At 49.7% G+C, this 15,641-nt stretch overlaps 1 protein-coding gene across 1 annotated transcript in view; it reads right to left on the bottom strand.

Annotated features, from left to right (window-relative positions):
• Positions 1-3,236, bottom strand: part of PYGL (glycogen phosphorylase L) — a 66,566-nt gene extending 63,330 nt beyond the window's left edge. The window contains exon 1 of the mRNA XM_083435303.1: positions 3,014-3,236. The gene's annotated coding sequence lies outside the window, so the exon portion shown is untranslated. The remainder of the gene's footprint in view (positions 1-3,013) is intronic.
• Between the last annotated feature and the right edge of the window lie 12,405 nt (positions 3,237-15,641).

Genomic DNA, 15,641 nt, shown 5'->3' with positions numbered 1-15,641 from the left:
TTTGGTTTAAAAGTGAGCTCAGCTCTGAAAGAAGCAGTTGGGAGACTGCCCCTTTCCTGGACACAGGTGGAATTAGGGGTTTGGGCTGGCGTTTAAGTTCCTCTCTTTTTTTTTTTAGATCATTTTTATTAATTTTCCAATAAAAGACATCCAATTAACATATCAAATCATGATCCAATAAAACTAAAAAACTAAAATAAAAAGGTCAAATTATCTTCCAAATTGTAATTATTAATTGTACGACTTCCCATAGTCTGAACCTTGAAGCATATCCAAATCTCAATACTGCCTTCCGTCGATATTTCCACATCTTGATTTTAAACTCTCCAATTAAGTTCCTAAACTTAAATTGCAAAATTAAGTTTCACCTTTTATTTTTTGCATCCTGCGGGTTTAGGTTGAGTGGCATGCTTCTATGAGAGGTGCAGGAGATTTGGGGGGGGGGGTGGAAACCGGGGGAGGGAGCTGACGTCAGTTACTCCCTTGGCAACCGGGCTTGCAAAGGTGCATATTGGGGTTGCAAAGGTGGGAAATCAGAGCTTGGGGTGGACCACCTCAGATTGCAAAGGCAGGTTTACATGACGGAATACTCTTACATATGAACACCCACGCGCCCTGTGCCTAGGCAGCTAGCATGTCATATAATAATAATAATAATATTTTTTCAATTTATACCCCGCCCTTCCCGGTTTAAAAACCAGGCGCAGGGCAGCTAACAGCAAATATAAAACAATGATTAAAATGCGACTTAAAAACAGCATAAAATACAACATAAAATGCAGCATCAACATCAATAAAATTCAAAAATTCAGGGGTCATTGGGGGAGGGGAACCCAGTCAGTAGACATCAAGTGATCACCAGGGCTAACTGGCCAAGTTGGTCCTACCAGGGCCAGCAAGGAGACCAGGGAAGAATTTAAATGTGGGGTCCCAGAAAGGGTTTCTTCATAGAATAGGAAAGGGAAAAGGGAATAGAGGATCAGGCTAATTCAAATTGAAGGCCAGGCAGAATAGCTCTGTTTTACAGTGGGCTGCGGGATGAGATCAAGTTCTGCAGGGCCCTAGTCTTGTGTCAGGCAGAAGGGGGTCTAGAAGAGTATTATTTTATAGGAACTCTCAACGGCAGCCTGAAGTGTTCTGCCCAAACCCAGATTACATGCTTCAGTGCTAACCAGGCCAGTCACAACGACAGAAGAAACCTTTTCTGCCTGAGAAAGAGGGGAAGTTGCCAGGCAGCAAGAAAAGAACCTCAATTTCCTCCTTCCTTTTTGCACACGAGTCCTGGATCCCCATTTGGGCTTTCACGAAAGCCCAGATAAATTGGTTGCAGCACAATGGGCTGCGTCTCTCTCCAAACCCCTTTGGATTTTGGTCAGTTCACAGAATCCTGGAGTTGGGAGGGACCCTGAGGGTCATCCAGTCCAACCCCCTGCAATGCAGGAGTCCTTTGCCCACTGTGGGACTCGGAGACCCTGAAGAGTCTCATGCTGTCCCAGTGTGAATATTTTATTTCCGCTTTGGTTTTTGCAATCTACATCTTGCCCTTTGTTCCAAAGGAGTCCAGGGTGGCAAGCAACACCATTTGCAAACATGAGAACGTAACAAAGGAGCCTACTGGAACAGGCCCAAGGCCCGTCCAGTCCAGCATTTTGGACCCGGGTGCAACAGTGGGGCAGTTTTCAAATCAAAAGTCCATCATGCAAGCAAGATGGGCTTCCTGCTTGTCTGCAGACCAGCCTTCCCCAGTCTAGCGCCCACCAGATTTTTGGACTACAACTCCCATCAGACTGGAGAATAAATAAATTTATTTATTGCTTGCAGTCCAAACATTCATAAAGCTTCTCTCCGGTGTAGATCCTTTGGTGGTAGCCTCATTTAATCCTTGCGACAGCCCTGTGGGGTAGCTAGGCTGAGAGGTCTGGCCCAAGGTCACCCAGTGAGCTTCATGGCCGGGTGGGGATCTGAACCCTGGGCTCTCGCAGGTCCTAGTCTAACCATTACACCACACTGCCTCTTGATGCAGAAAAGTCAAATTCAGTCCCTTTCCGATCTAAAGACCTTGATCAGTGGGACAAGACACCAATGTAGAGATCCCCAAAGCAATTCAGGCCTCGGGTTTGAGAAGGTCCAAAATCAATGAGTTTAACTGGTCCTGGGAAAACCCCCACTCTTGGGTCGGAGAGGGTCGGTGGCAGAAATAACACCCTATGCAGAGGCATTTTTACTCAGAAGGAGACCTCACTTGCTCGCGAGTAAGCATACTTGGGATTGCACTGTGTAGCCCCAAATCTAAGCACGCTTACTCCGAATTAACTCCCACTGCGTTCTATGAGGCTTACTCTCCGGCAAGTCAGTGCGTGCACGGAAGCGCAGCGTCACTTCTGAGCTGCCTCTATGGGGGGAAGATTGAGACCTTTAAAGCGGATGAGGGGCTCTTTCCCCTCCCCAGAGAACGCGCATCCGACGGAAGCGTTCACACTCCTCTTGCGGACCTCAGAAGTGCAACACGCCTCTTTCAGAGTCACGTGTGAACTGTGGGTTTTTTTGCCTGGCAGGCAAGGAAAATCACTTAAACAGAACCGCCTGCACTCTTCCCTTCCACTCTTCCGTGGGGAGTTGGGGGGGGAGGGAAAACATCCTTGAAGAAAGTTGACCCCCCTCAGAAGGGGCTGGAAGATTCGAGGTGCGCGCATGAGTGGGGGGGGTCCCCCTCCACCCCAAAGAAGTGCCTCCTTGCACCCGAGAAAGTTCAGAGCCAACCGCTTACCTCGCTTCTACCCTGTGCGCTTTTACGCACCATTTGCAGCAGCGCCCACCCGGACCGCTCCCCTTTCTCCCCTTGCGCGCTTACTTGCGAGGGGCAGGGGGGGCACCTTCCCCGCCCCCAAATGCCCCCAAAACTTTCTCCCCTGGGGCGTGTCCTGCAGGACTTTCCCTTGCTTCCTGGCCCCCAGGGAGCTCCGCCAAGCAGGACAAGCGCAGCGACAGGCGTCGCCCATCGCGAAGCATTTACCTGCGCTGGATCCCGGGGCGTCGGAGGATGGTGTCCCCTCTCTTTTCGGGGTTCGGTGCTGCGCAAAGGCGCTTCGAGGATCTTTCCCGGAAAGAGCCAAGGCCCGCCCCCGCCCCTCTTTTTATAGGCTGCCATTGGCCGAGGCGGACGCCTGTTAGCCCCGGGACCCCGCCTCCTAATCGCTGGACAGGGAAGTTTTCTTGCCCGAAGGGGCGGGCGGAGCAGCGCAGCCCTGGAATGGGGAAGCGGGGCGGGATCGGGCTCCGGACTGGCTGCCGCCCCTCCCGCGGTGCTCCTTCTTCCCTCCCCAGCCGCTTTGGCGTTGCTCCGGTTGCAGGAGGGATGGCAGGCGCAGCCAGGAGTTTGCCAGGCCCCGAGGGCAGGGCGGGCGGGCAGGCAGGGGCGTGAAGCGGAAATCGGCGGCGCTCACCCCCTCTTTACCCGAGAGTAAGCCCCATTGAGCTCAAAGGGCCTTACCTCTGAGTAGGCAAAGCTATTGGTTCGTTGGTGAACCAGCTTCGTGCCAGATTTAGGTTTCTAAGCGATTTGCACGCCTGGCGTTTAGGGCGTCTGGATTAAAAGACGCAGTGAAAAGGCACCGTGGGAAAGCGTTGGGGTAGAAACGTCCGTGGTTAAAATACGCATTTACGTATTGCACGGTGAGGAAGGGGGGGGGGGCAGAAGCTTCTTGCAAAAGGATAAGAGCTTATCGGTAGGCAGTTGCAAGGGTTCCTCTTCCTTTCCCACCCGCCCCCTTTAATAAATTGTCAGGATTCAGCAGGACAAGTTTCCATCCATCTTGGATGGATGAGAAACGTTTTTCTCCCTCTCCCCTAATACAAGAACCTGCGGACATCCTATGAAGCGGAATGCCAGCAAAGCAGTGGCGAAGCGTGGGTTGTCAGCACCCGGGGCAAGGCAAGTAATTTGCGCCCCCTAACCCGTGGATTTGCGCCCCCTAACCCTAACCCGCAGATATTGCACCCGGTGCGGCCGGCCCCCCCTGCACCCCCCACGCTACGCCACTGCAGCAAAGTCAGGGCATTCACAGTTGAACTAGTTCTAGATCTGTTTCAATCTGTGTGGAGGACTCCCTGGTCCTGGATGGGGTTACTGTGCCCCTGAAGGACCAGGTGCGCAGCCTGGAAGTAATTTTGGACTCACAGCTGTCCATGGTGGCGCAGGTCAATTCTGTGTCCAGGGCAGCTGTTTATCAGCTCCATCTGGTACATAGGCTGAGACCCTATCTGCCTGCGGACTGCCTCGCCATAGTGGTGCACGCTCTAGTTATCTCCCGCTTGGACTCCTGCAATGCTCTCTACATGGGGCTTCCTTTGAAGGTGACCCGGAAACAACTAATCCAGAATCCAGAATGCGGCAGCTAGACTGATGACTGGGAGCGGCCTCCAAGACCACATAACACCAGTCTTGAAAGACCTGCATTGGCTCCCAGTATGTTTCCGAGCACAATTCAAAGTGTTGGTGCTGACCTTTAAAGCCCTAAACGGCCTTGGCCCAGTATACCTGAAGGAGGGTCTCCACTCCCATTGTTCAGCCCGGCCACTGAGGTCCAGCGCCCGCCGAGGGCCTTCTGGCAGTTTCCTCATGCCCTCCCACCAGATGTCAAAGAGAACAACAACTGTCATACTTTTAGAAGACATCTGAATGCAGCCCTGCTTAGGGAAGCTTTTAATGTTTGATGCATTATGGTATTTTAATATTTTGTTGGTAGCTGCCCAAAGTGGCTGCGGAAGCCCAGCCAGATGGGCGGGGTGTAAATAATAAATTATTATTATTATTATTGTTACTATTTTCTGCGTTTAGGCCCGATTTTGGCACAGAAACTACTTTGGTCAACTTGTTTGATGGCCTCTGTCAGGAGAGAAAGAGGGGGAATGTGTTTCTGTTAATTCTCCTCAACTTCTCAGCAGCTTTTGATACTATTGACAAAGGTGTCCTTCTGGAGCGGCTGTCCAAGTTAGTGGTGAGCGTTGCTTGGAGAGTGTTCTTTGGCCCCATGGAGCCTTCAATGCGGATTTCCTCGGGCTTCAGTTTTATCCCCCATGCAGTTGAACATCTACATAAAACCGCTGAGTGGAGTTGTCCAGAGTTTTGGAGTACATTGTCAGCAATATGCTGATGGCACTCAGATCTATGTCTCCTTTACATCTGGAGGTGAGGCAGTGGAAGTGCTGGACCAGTGTCTTGCCTCAGTAATGGACTGGATGAGAGCCAACAAACTCAATCCAGATAAGACAGAGGCACTGTTAGTGGATGCTTCCCTAGACTGGATGGATGGGAAATCGCCTGCTTTTGATGGGATTCTGTACCATCTGAAGGAGGGTCGTTTGAGGCTCAGGTGGCCTCAGTGGCTCAGAGTGCCTTCCATCAGGTTTGGCTGGTGGCCCAGCTGTACCCCTATCTGGACAGGGATAGCCTAACTACTGCTGCCTATAATTATTATTATTTATTATTTATACCCCGCCCATCTAGCTGGGCTTCCCCAGCCACTCTGGGAAGCTTCCAATAAAATATTAAAATACAGTGGTACCTCGGGTTAAGAACTTCATTCATTCTGGAGGTCTGTTCTTAACCTGAAACTGTTCTTAACCTGAAACACCACTTTAGCTAATGGGGTCTCCCGCTGCTGCCGCTGCACAATTTCTGTTCTCATCCTGAAGCAAAGTTCTTAACCCGAGGTACTATTTCTGGGTTAGCGGAGTCTGTAACCTGAAGCATCTGTAACCTGAAGCGTATGTAACCCAAGGTACCTCTGTACAGTAATGCATCAAACAATATAAGCTTCCCTAAACAGGGCTGCCTTCAGATGTCTTCTAAAAGTCTGACAGTTGTTGTTCTCTTTGACATCTGGTGGGAGGGCGTTCCACAGGACGGGTGCCACCACCGAGAAGGCCCTCTGTCTGGTTCGCTGTAACTTGGCTTCTCGCAGTGAGGAAACCGTCAGAAGGCCCTCGGTGTTGGACCTCAGTGTCTGGGCAGAATGATGGGAGTGGAGACCCTCCTTCAGGTATACTGGGCCAAGGCTGTTTAGGGCTTTAAAGGTCAGCACCAACACTTTGAATTGTGCTCGGAATTGTACTGGGCGCCAATGCAGGTCTTTCAAGACTGGTGTTATGTGGTCTCGGCGGCTGCTCCCAGTCACCAGTCTAGCTGCCGCATTCTGGATTAGTTGTAGTTTCCGGGTCACCTTCAAAGGTAGCCCCACATAGAGCGCATTGCAGTAGTCCAAGCAGGAGATAACCAGAGCATGCACCACTCTGGCGAGACAGTCTGTGGGCAGGTAGGGTCTCAGCCTCTGTACCAGATGCTCTGATAACCTCTAGGTTAGATTACTGCAGCACATTATTCATAGGCCTGCCTCTGAAGATGGTTTGGAAACTTCAGTTGGTGCAGAATTTGGTGGCTCACTGGGGCAAGACAGTTTGAGCATCTTACCCCTATCCTGGCCCAACTGCACAGGCTACCAGTTAGTTTCCAGGCCCGGTGCAAAGTGCTGGTTTTGACCTATAATGCCTTAAATGGCTCAGGCCTGCGATACTTCAAACACTGCCATTCCCCATATGATCTCACCTGGACCCTGCAATCATCATCTGAGGCCCTTAGTTCGTGTGACCCTCCCCTCCACAAAAGCTCTGGAACGTTGCAACTTGAGAATGGGCCTTTTAAACACTGGTTCCCTGTTTGTGCAATGCTCTCCCCAGGGAGGTTTGGCTGGTGTCTTTATCATATCCCCTTAGGCATCAGGTGAAAAAAGCATTCCTCTTCATCCAGGCTTTGGTCTGATTAACATCCTATGCCAGAGCTCTCCAAACTGGCCGTGTGTCGGCTGCAGTGTGTAGGTGTGTCACACAAACGCTCCATGTGCTCCTTCCAGGGCTGGGAAAGGGTTTTTATTATTATTATTAATTTTTATAGAATTTTACAAGAAAAGAAAAAGAAAGAGAAACAAAGAACAACACATAACACTGTAAACACATTTATATACATGTTTTCCAAAATGCAAACTAAAAAAAATAGAGAGAAAAGGCAAAAGCAAAAAATACTTTCCATAATCAATAATATTACCAAATTCATGCTTCAAACATTACAATACAGTGGTGCCCCGCAAGACGAAATTAATTCATTCTGTGAGTTTTTTCGTTCTACGAGTTTTTTCGTCTTGCGAAGCACCACTGTTTCCCATAGGAATGCATTGGCGGTTTAAAAAAAAAAAAGGCACAAGACGTTTTGTCTTGCGAAGCAAGCCCATAGGGAAATCCGTCTTGCAAAGCAGCTCAGAAAATGAAAAACTCTTTCGTCTTGCGAGTTTGTTGTCTTCCGAGGCATTCGTCTTGCGGGGCACCACTGTATATAAATCCTAGTTAAAATATTATAAAAATCTTCCACCGCATTCGCTGCACGTCTCTTAGTTATCTTGCTTATCTTTACATCTGTTCTTCAATCAGTTCCCTTCCTTAGGTTCTTTCATAATCCATCAAATCTTTATGTTCTCTATATTCTTCACAAGGTTAGTCTAAGCACAAACTAGTAAAACTGATTTACTGTGTCGCGAATTGATGCATGTCTACAAAGTGTGTCACCCAGATGAAAAGTTTGGAAAGCTCTGTCCCGTACACTTTTAAATGTGTTGTGGAAGGGCGGGGGGAAATTATTGGTTTGTTTCCGTTCTTGCTTTTTATGTATTTTGTGATTTTTTAAAAAAAAAATTGCATACAAATTTAAATAATAATAATAATAATATAAATAATAAAATAATAACGACTCCCTCAGGAGGCAGTGATGGCCACTGATTTGGATGGCTTTCATAGAGGATTAGACAAATTGACGAAAGCCATCAATGGCTACCATGTTTTCTCGCTGTCATAGAATCATAGAATCATAGAGTTGGAAGAGACCACAAGGGCCATCGAGTCCAACCCCCTGCCAAGCAGGAAACACCATCAGAGCACTCCTGACATATGGTTGTCAAGCCTCTGCTTAAAGACCTCCAGAGAAGGAGACTCCACCACACTCCTTGGCAGCAAATTCCACTGTCAAACAGCTCTTACTGTCAGGAAGTTCTTCCTAATGTTTAGGTGGAATCTTCTTTCTTGTAGTTTGGATCCATTGCTCCGTGTCCGCTTCTCTGGAGCAGCAGAAAACAACCTTTCTCCCTCCTCTATGTGACATCCTTTTATATATTTGAACATGGCTATCATATCACCCCTTAACCTCCTCTTCTCCAGGCTAAACATGCCCAGCTCCCTTAGCCGTTCCTCATAAGGCATCGTTTCCAGGCCTTTGACCATTTTGGTTGCCCTCCTCTGGACACGTTCCAGTTTGTCAGTGTCCTTCTTGAACTGTGGTGCCCAGAACTGGACACAGTACTCCAGGTGAGGTCTGACCAGAGCGGAATACAGTGGCACTATTACTTCCCTTGATCTAGATGCTATACTCCTTTTGATGCAGCCCAGAATTGCATTGGCTTTTTTAGCTGCCGCGTCACACTGTTGGCTCATGTCAAGTTTGTGGTCAGCCAAGACTCCTAGATCCTTTTCACATGTACTGCTCTCAAGCCAGTACACGTGAAAAGGATCTAGGAGTCTTGGTTGACCACAAATTTGATATGAGCCAACAGTGTGATGCGGCAGCTAAATGCAGCTTCCTGCATTACGGTTGCTGGGGGGAAATTGGATGTTGAAGCCGGAGTTTCCTGCAGGAAGGAAGTCAGAGAGGAACACAAGATGCTGTCTTCTACTAAGCCAGACCCAGTGGTCCTTCTAGCTCCATTGAAATATACTCGGAGTGGAGAGTGGATTTCATGCTCTTTATTCAGCTCATATTAGTGAGGAGGAATGTAAGTTCCCCCAAAGTGTCTGCTTTATATACATTATTTACACAATGGGCTAATACCGGAATTCTCCTGTAGGCCAGTCAGGTTGTGGATTCACTTCCATCTGGAGCCGGATTGGGTGGCTCCTGCAGACCAATCATACTGCTGCATTCTGAATCCTATTGTTCTAGGACCAATCAGACTGCTTCATTTTGGATCCTATTCAACTCAGTACATAACATCCATAATGCCTGCACTGACTGGCAGCAGCTCCCCAGGATTTCACAGAGAGAGGCATTCGCATCCCTGCCTGGAGATTGAGCTGGGAATGTATTGTGTTGTTTGTTTGTTTCAAAATTATATCTTTCCTCCAAGGAGCTCAAAGTGACCTACTTGGTTCTTCCGCTCCCCATGTTATCCTCACAAGAACCCTGTGAGGTAGGTTGGGTCTGCTTGTGGGATTCCCAGAGGCCTCTGGTTGGCCACTCTGAGAACAAAAGCTGTTCTAGGTGAGCCCCCTTTGGCCTAGTAATAATAATAATAATAATAATTTATACCCCGCCCATCTGGCTGGGCTTCCCCAGCCACTCTGGGCGGCTTCCAACAAAATATTAAAATACCAGAATACATCAAACATTAAAAGCTTCCCTAAACAGGGCTGCCTTCAGTGTCTTCTAAAAGTCTGGTAGTTGTTCTTCTCATTGACATCTGGTGGGAGGGCGTTCCACAGGGCGGGTGCCGCTACCGAGAAGGCCCTTTGTCTGTCTCCCTGTAACTTGGCTTCTCGCAGAGAGGGAACCGCCAGAAGGCCCTCGGTGCTGGACCTCAGTGTCCGGGCAGAACGATGAGGGTGGAGACGCTCCTTCAGGTATACAGGACCGAGGCCGTTTAGGGCTTTAAAGGTCAGCACCAACACTTGTGCTCTGAAACGTACTGGGATCCAGCATGCGGGCTCCTCATATTCGTAAGAGCACGTGAGCCTTCGCAGGTACGGAAAACACAGAGACCCAACTTGCTAGGCATAATAGCTTTAGGGACATTTTATGCTATCTTGCCATTCCATCTGAATCAGAAGAGGCAGTTCAGGTACTGAACTGGTGTCCGGAGGCAGGGATGGGGGCCAATAAACCAAACCGGAATCCTGGCAAGGCAGAGGTCATATGAGTCAGTGGGGCTGAGGTTCAGGAATCGGGGTGCTAGCCTATTCTAGGTGAGGTGGCCCTCCCCCCAAAAGCAGGTAAGTAATTTGGAAGTGCTTTGCAATTCTAAGCTGTGTCCAGAGACCCAGGTGACTTCAGGGGCAAGGAGGGCTTATGGCTACCTGTGGATGGTTCACCAGCTATAGACATTCCTGGACTGAGAGGGTTTGTCTTCTCACTTGTGGGGTGCCTCAGGATTCCATCCTTTCCCCCATGCTTTTTAATATCTATATGAAGCCGCTGGGAGAGATCATCAGGGGGTTTGGGCTGGGTGTTCATCAGTATGCGGATGATACCCAGCTCTACCTCTCTTTTAAATCAGAACCAGTGAAGGTGGTGAAGGTCCTGTGTGAGTGGCTGGAGGCGGTTGGAGGATGGATGGCAGCTAACAGATTGAGGTTGAATCCTGACAAGACAGAAGTACTGTTTTGGGGGGATAGGAGGCGGGCAGGTGTGGAGGACTCCCTGGTCCTGAATGGGGTCACTGTGCCCCTGAAGGACCAGGTGTGCAGCCTGGGAGTCATTTTGGACTCACAGCTGTCCATGGAGGCACAGGTTAATTCTGTGTCCAGGGCGGCTGTCTTCCAGCTCCACGTGGTACGCAGGCTAAGACCCTACCTGTCCGCAGACTGTCTCGCCAGAGTAGTGCATGCTCTGGTTATCTCCCACTTGGACTACTACAATGCGCTCTACGTGGTGCTACCTTTGAAGGTGACCTGGAAACTGGAATTAATCCAGAATGCGGCAGCTAGACTGGTGACTGGGAGTGGCCGCTGGGACCGCATAACACCGGTCCTGAGAGATCTGCATTGGCTCCCAGTACATTTCTGAGCACTATTCAAAGTGTTGGTGCTGACCTATAAAGCCCTAAACGGTCTTGGTCCTGTATACCTGAAGGAGTGTCTCCACCCCCATCGTTCAGCCCAGACACTGAGATCCAGTGCCGAGGGCCTTCTGGCAGTTCCCTTATTGCGAGAAGCCAAGTTACAGCGAACCAGACAGAGGGCCTTCTCGGTAGTGGTGCCCACCCTGTGGAACACCCTCCCTTCAGATGTGAAGCAAATAAGCAGCTATCTTATCTTTAAAAGACATCTGAAGGCAGCCCTGTTTAGGGAAGTTTTTAATATTTAATGCTGCATTGTTTTTAACACTCAATTGGGAGCCGCCCAGAGTGGCTGGGGAAACTCAGCCAGATGGGCGGGGTATAAAAAATAAATTATTATTATTATCATTATATCAGTGACCCATGCACTAATAACCTTTGGGATAGATTACTGCAGTGCACTCTGCATGGGGCTGCCCTTGAAGATGGTCTGGAAGTGCAGAATGATCAAGGGGATGGAGTGAGTCCCCTATGAAGAATGGTTGCAGCATTTGGGGCTTCTGGGTTTAGTTTAGGGGAAAGGCGGGTGAGAGGCGACGTGATATAAGTTCATAGAATTATACATGACATGCAGAAGTTGGAAACCGGTCCGCATCGCACACCTGATCTGTCACATGGAGTTTTGCTTCCCCTAACCTCTCCAACTGAACCAAGAGCCAATGATAGGATTATAGTCTGAAAGGGAGCTTAGATCCCATTTGCCCATCAAGGAGATGCTAACTCCAGACAGAAGAGGAGCTCAGAGGGGCCTTGTAAATGGAATTTAGAAGTCAAGGAGAGGGTGTCCTTTGCCTGGCGACGGCGCCCTCGATAATTCTGCTTGAGAGGGTTGGCTGAGGCCCGCGATATTAGAGGCGACAGGAGAAATGAGCTTTCCCTGATGTTGGGTCTGGGATGCAAAGATGCTGAGCGGGGTAGACTGCTCACAGCAGGGGGTGCCTGCTGCACCTCAGAGGAGGGCAAAGGAGCTGCGGGAGGAGGGCCACCCCCCCCGGCTGCGACTGAATATAGACCTGACATCAATCCATCCTGAAGCCATTGCTCTGTGCAGCTTCCTGCATTACGGTTGCTGGGGGGAAATCGGATGTCGAAGCCGGAGTTTCCTGCAGGAAGGAAGTCGGAGAGGAACACAAGATGCTGCCTTCTACTGAGCCCGGACCCAGTGGTCCTTCTAGCTCCATAAAGCCTGCACTGACTGGCAGCAGCTCCCCAGGATTTCACAGAGAGAGGCATTCGCATCCCTGCCTGGAGATTGAGCTGGGAATGTATTGTGTTGTTTGTTTGTTTCAAAATTATATCTTTCCTCCACGGAGCTCAAAGCGACCTACTTGGTTCTTCTGCTCCCCATTTTATCCTCATAAGAACCCTGTGAGGTCAGTAGGGCTGAGGTGAGCAGCTGGCCCAAGGTCGCCCAGTGAGCTTTACGGTGGAGTAGAGATTTGAACCCTGGTCTCTCAGGTCCTAGACCAACACTCTTTGCCACAAACCACACCGGCTTAATTTGCAAAGCCTCAACAACAGCACACAAAAGCTCATGTCAAGAACAAACTTAGTTGGTCTCTAAGAGATGCGGGTGGCGCTGTAGTCTAAACCACAGAGCCTAGGGCTCGCCGATCAGAATGTCAGTGGTTCGAATCCCTGCGACGGGATAAGCTCCTGTTGCTCGGTCCCTACTCCTGCCAACCTAGCAGTTCATAAGCACCTCAAAGTGCAAGTAGATAAATAGGTACCGCTCTGGTGGGAAGGTAAACGGCGTTTCTGTGTGCTGCTCTGGTTCGCCAGAAGCAGCTTCATCATGCTGGCCACATGACCCGGAAGCTGTATGCCAGCTCCCTCGGCCAATAAAGCGAGATGAGCCCCGCAACCCCAGAGTCGGCCACGACTGGACCTAATGGTCAGGGGTCCCTTTACCTTTAAGGTGCTACTGGACAATTTTGTTCTTCTTCTTATTTTTATATACCGTATATACTCGAGTATAAGCCGACTTTTTCAGCACATTTGTTATGCTGAAAAAGCTCCCCTCAGCTTATACGTGAGTGAGGGTCCTTTTGGGCTGCCCCTTCTTCCTCCGCTGCCTTTGCCGCTGTCAGAGGCAGAGGAGGAGGAACCAGCAGCCCAAAAGCAGCCCTTTTGGGCTGCTGGTTCTTCCTCCGCCGCTGCCGCCGCCACCAGGTTTGTGGTGTGGTGAATCGGCTTATACTCGAGTCAATAGGTTTCCCCATTTTTTGTGCTAAAATTAGGTGCCTCAGCTTATATTTGGGTCGGCTTATACTCAAGTATAAGTATAAGAAAGTGAGGAGGAATTAAAGAACCTTTTAATGAGGGTGAAAGAGGAGAGGGCAAAATATGGTCTGAAGCTCAGCATCAAAAAAACCAAGATCATGGCCACTGGTCCCATCACCTCCTGGCAAATAGAAGGGGAAGAAATGGAGGCAGTGAGAGATTTTACTTTCTTGGGCTCCATGATCACTGCAGATGGTGACAGCAGCCACGAAATTAAAAGACGCCTGCTTCTTCGGAGAAAAACAATGACTGTCTCCCGCAGTTTGGTCAGACTCATGCTGGTAGCTTCGAGAACACTGTCCCACCATCTCGTCCTCTGTCGTCCCCTTCTCCTTGTGCCCTCCATCTTTCCCAACATCAGGGTCTTTTCCAGGGAGTCTTCTCTTCTCATGAGGTGGCCAAAGTCTTGGAGCCTCAGCTTCAGGATCTGTCCTTCCAGTGATCCCTCAGGGCTGATTTCCTTCAGAATGGAGAGGTTGGATCTTCTTGCAGTCCATGGGACTCTCAAGAGTCTCCTCCAGCACCAGAATTCAAAAGCATCAATTCTTCCCTCCTTCTTAGGAAGACTTAAGATATGGGAATGCAAGCAAGAGGAAAGGTTACAGCATCTGGGACTTTTCTGTTAGAGAAGAAGTGAGCAAAGTGTGGGGGAGGAACATGATGTGGAGACAGTGGGGCGTCTCTGTCATAATGCTAAAACTCCTGTCTATCCCATGAAGCAGATTGTTGGAAGATTCAGGAGAAGTTTTGGTGCGAAAACGGTGCCATTCATACCACGGAATACGTGGAACATGGCCAGTAGCATAGGAAGGTCAGGTGGTACCCCTGACCGGTGGTACCCGGTGTGGAAAATTAATTGTCAAATCCCCCCCCCCCACACACATTGAATTTTATTGTTTTTTTGCCTGCAAGAATGGGTTTTACCATGGCACTAGGTTGGCAAAGGCTGGGAACAGAATGTGACTCTGGCTCCATCTGCTGGGGGACAATGGTCTCTTCTGATCCTTGGCTACTTTTTAAAATGAAAGCAGGCGGTGATTGAAAATAAATAAATGATACCGTAGCCCGTTTTCCCCTGGGGGGGGGGGGAATGCTGCAAAATCAAAATGGCAGCACCAGCATTTCAAAAATCCGGATTTTGATCAGTTGCCGTTTTGGGGCTTGCGAGACTGCACAGAAAGACCATATTTCTAGAGGCGCTGAGGAAGAGGGTGGTCAGCTCAACAGCTGTGCCTTGGATTCATTTGATGGATTTGTTTCTGTTGCACAGAAATACATGTCATCATTACTAAAGGCCAAGTTGCAGGGGCCAACGAAAGAGCGGGCAGCCCTAGAATTGCATCAGGATGTGGTCTGAGACGTGGAAGGCCAAGATGTTAAGAAGGGGGCAACAGACAGACCTCCTGTGCTTTTAATAGCTGCCATGAAATGTACATGTGCTACAATTCCCTCTTCTACACAACTGTTAAAAGTTCAAGAGGCCTTTGTCCTCTATGGCATCTGGCCAATGTAACCCATGTTATTATCCTTGTTATGATTTAAGAGCAGGAAAACACATTGCAAAACCAATAGAGAGACGGCCTATCAGCTGATACTCTGCAGCAACAACAAAAATTATTCTTGTTGCTATTTATTAATTGTGATGGCCTGGGATTCGGACTCGGAGGCTGAACCTGAGGAATCCCAGCCTGCACAGGATTCCCTGCCTCCAGAACCAGCTGAGCTGGGGCTGGGGTACGAGCCCAAAGGGTCCTCACCTGTGTTAGGTCCTCAGGTGCAGGCACCAGCTGAGTCTGCTCTGGCTCCTGAGGTGATGGAGGACCCATTGCCTGCAGGAGCTCCACTCTCAGCCCCGTCAGAGGAAGAGGAGGTTGCCTCTGGGTCCAATAGCCCTCCAGCCTCTCCTGAGCTGCAGAGGCTCAGGGCAGAGAGGCGGAGGGAACTAAGTTCCCGCAGGAGGAGTGCTCGCCTCCAGGCCAGAAGAGGCGAGTCACCAGAGGATCGGGGCCGCCCTATGCCTCGGGGCAGATAAAAGCCCGCCAGCCCCAGTCCCAAGTTGGGGGAGCAACATTGTTGGTAGCCGGTTCCTGCCTGAACCCTGCCCGAGCTCCTGACCCGCCCTGGCTCCTTGCTTGCAAGCCTGTTCCCGACTTCACCCGATTCCCTGCCCTGCACCCAGATTCAGCTACTACGGACTGCCTCCACATTACACCTTTGACCATGGACCGGGCTTGGACCTCGCCTCTCAGGTAACCCACGGACCAGCACGTTAATTTATTATTATTATTGGGCGGATGTTGTATGGTAGACACTCCTGGGCTTTGGGTTGTATTTCGGTAGGTGTCCTCTTACACTCCCTCCCCCCGACTTCCTCTTCCAGATCCAGGCACCCTCCCCCCCAAAAAAAGAAACAGTCAGAAACACTGGCAA

The sequence above is a fragment of the Podarcis tiliguerta genome (genome assembly GCF_965153285.1).
Source record: "Podarcis tiliguerta genome assembly, chromosome: 1".
In the NCBI taxonomy this organism is placed as follows: Eukaryota; Metazoa; Chordata; class Lepidosauria; order Squamata; family Lacertidae; genus Podarcis; species Podarcis tiliguerta.
Note: the sequence above shows the minus strand (reverse complement) of the source record. Positions and strands in the feature narration are given on the sequence as shown.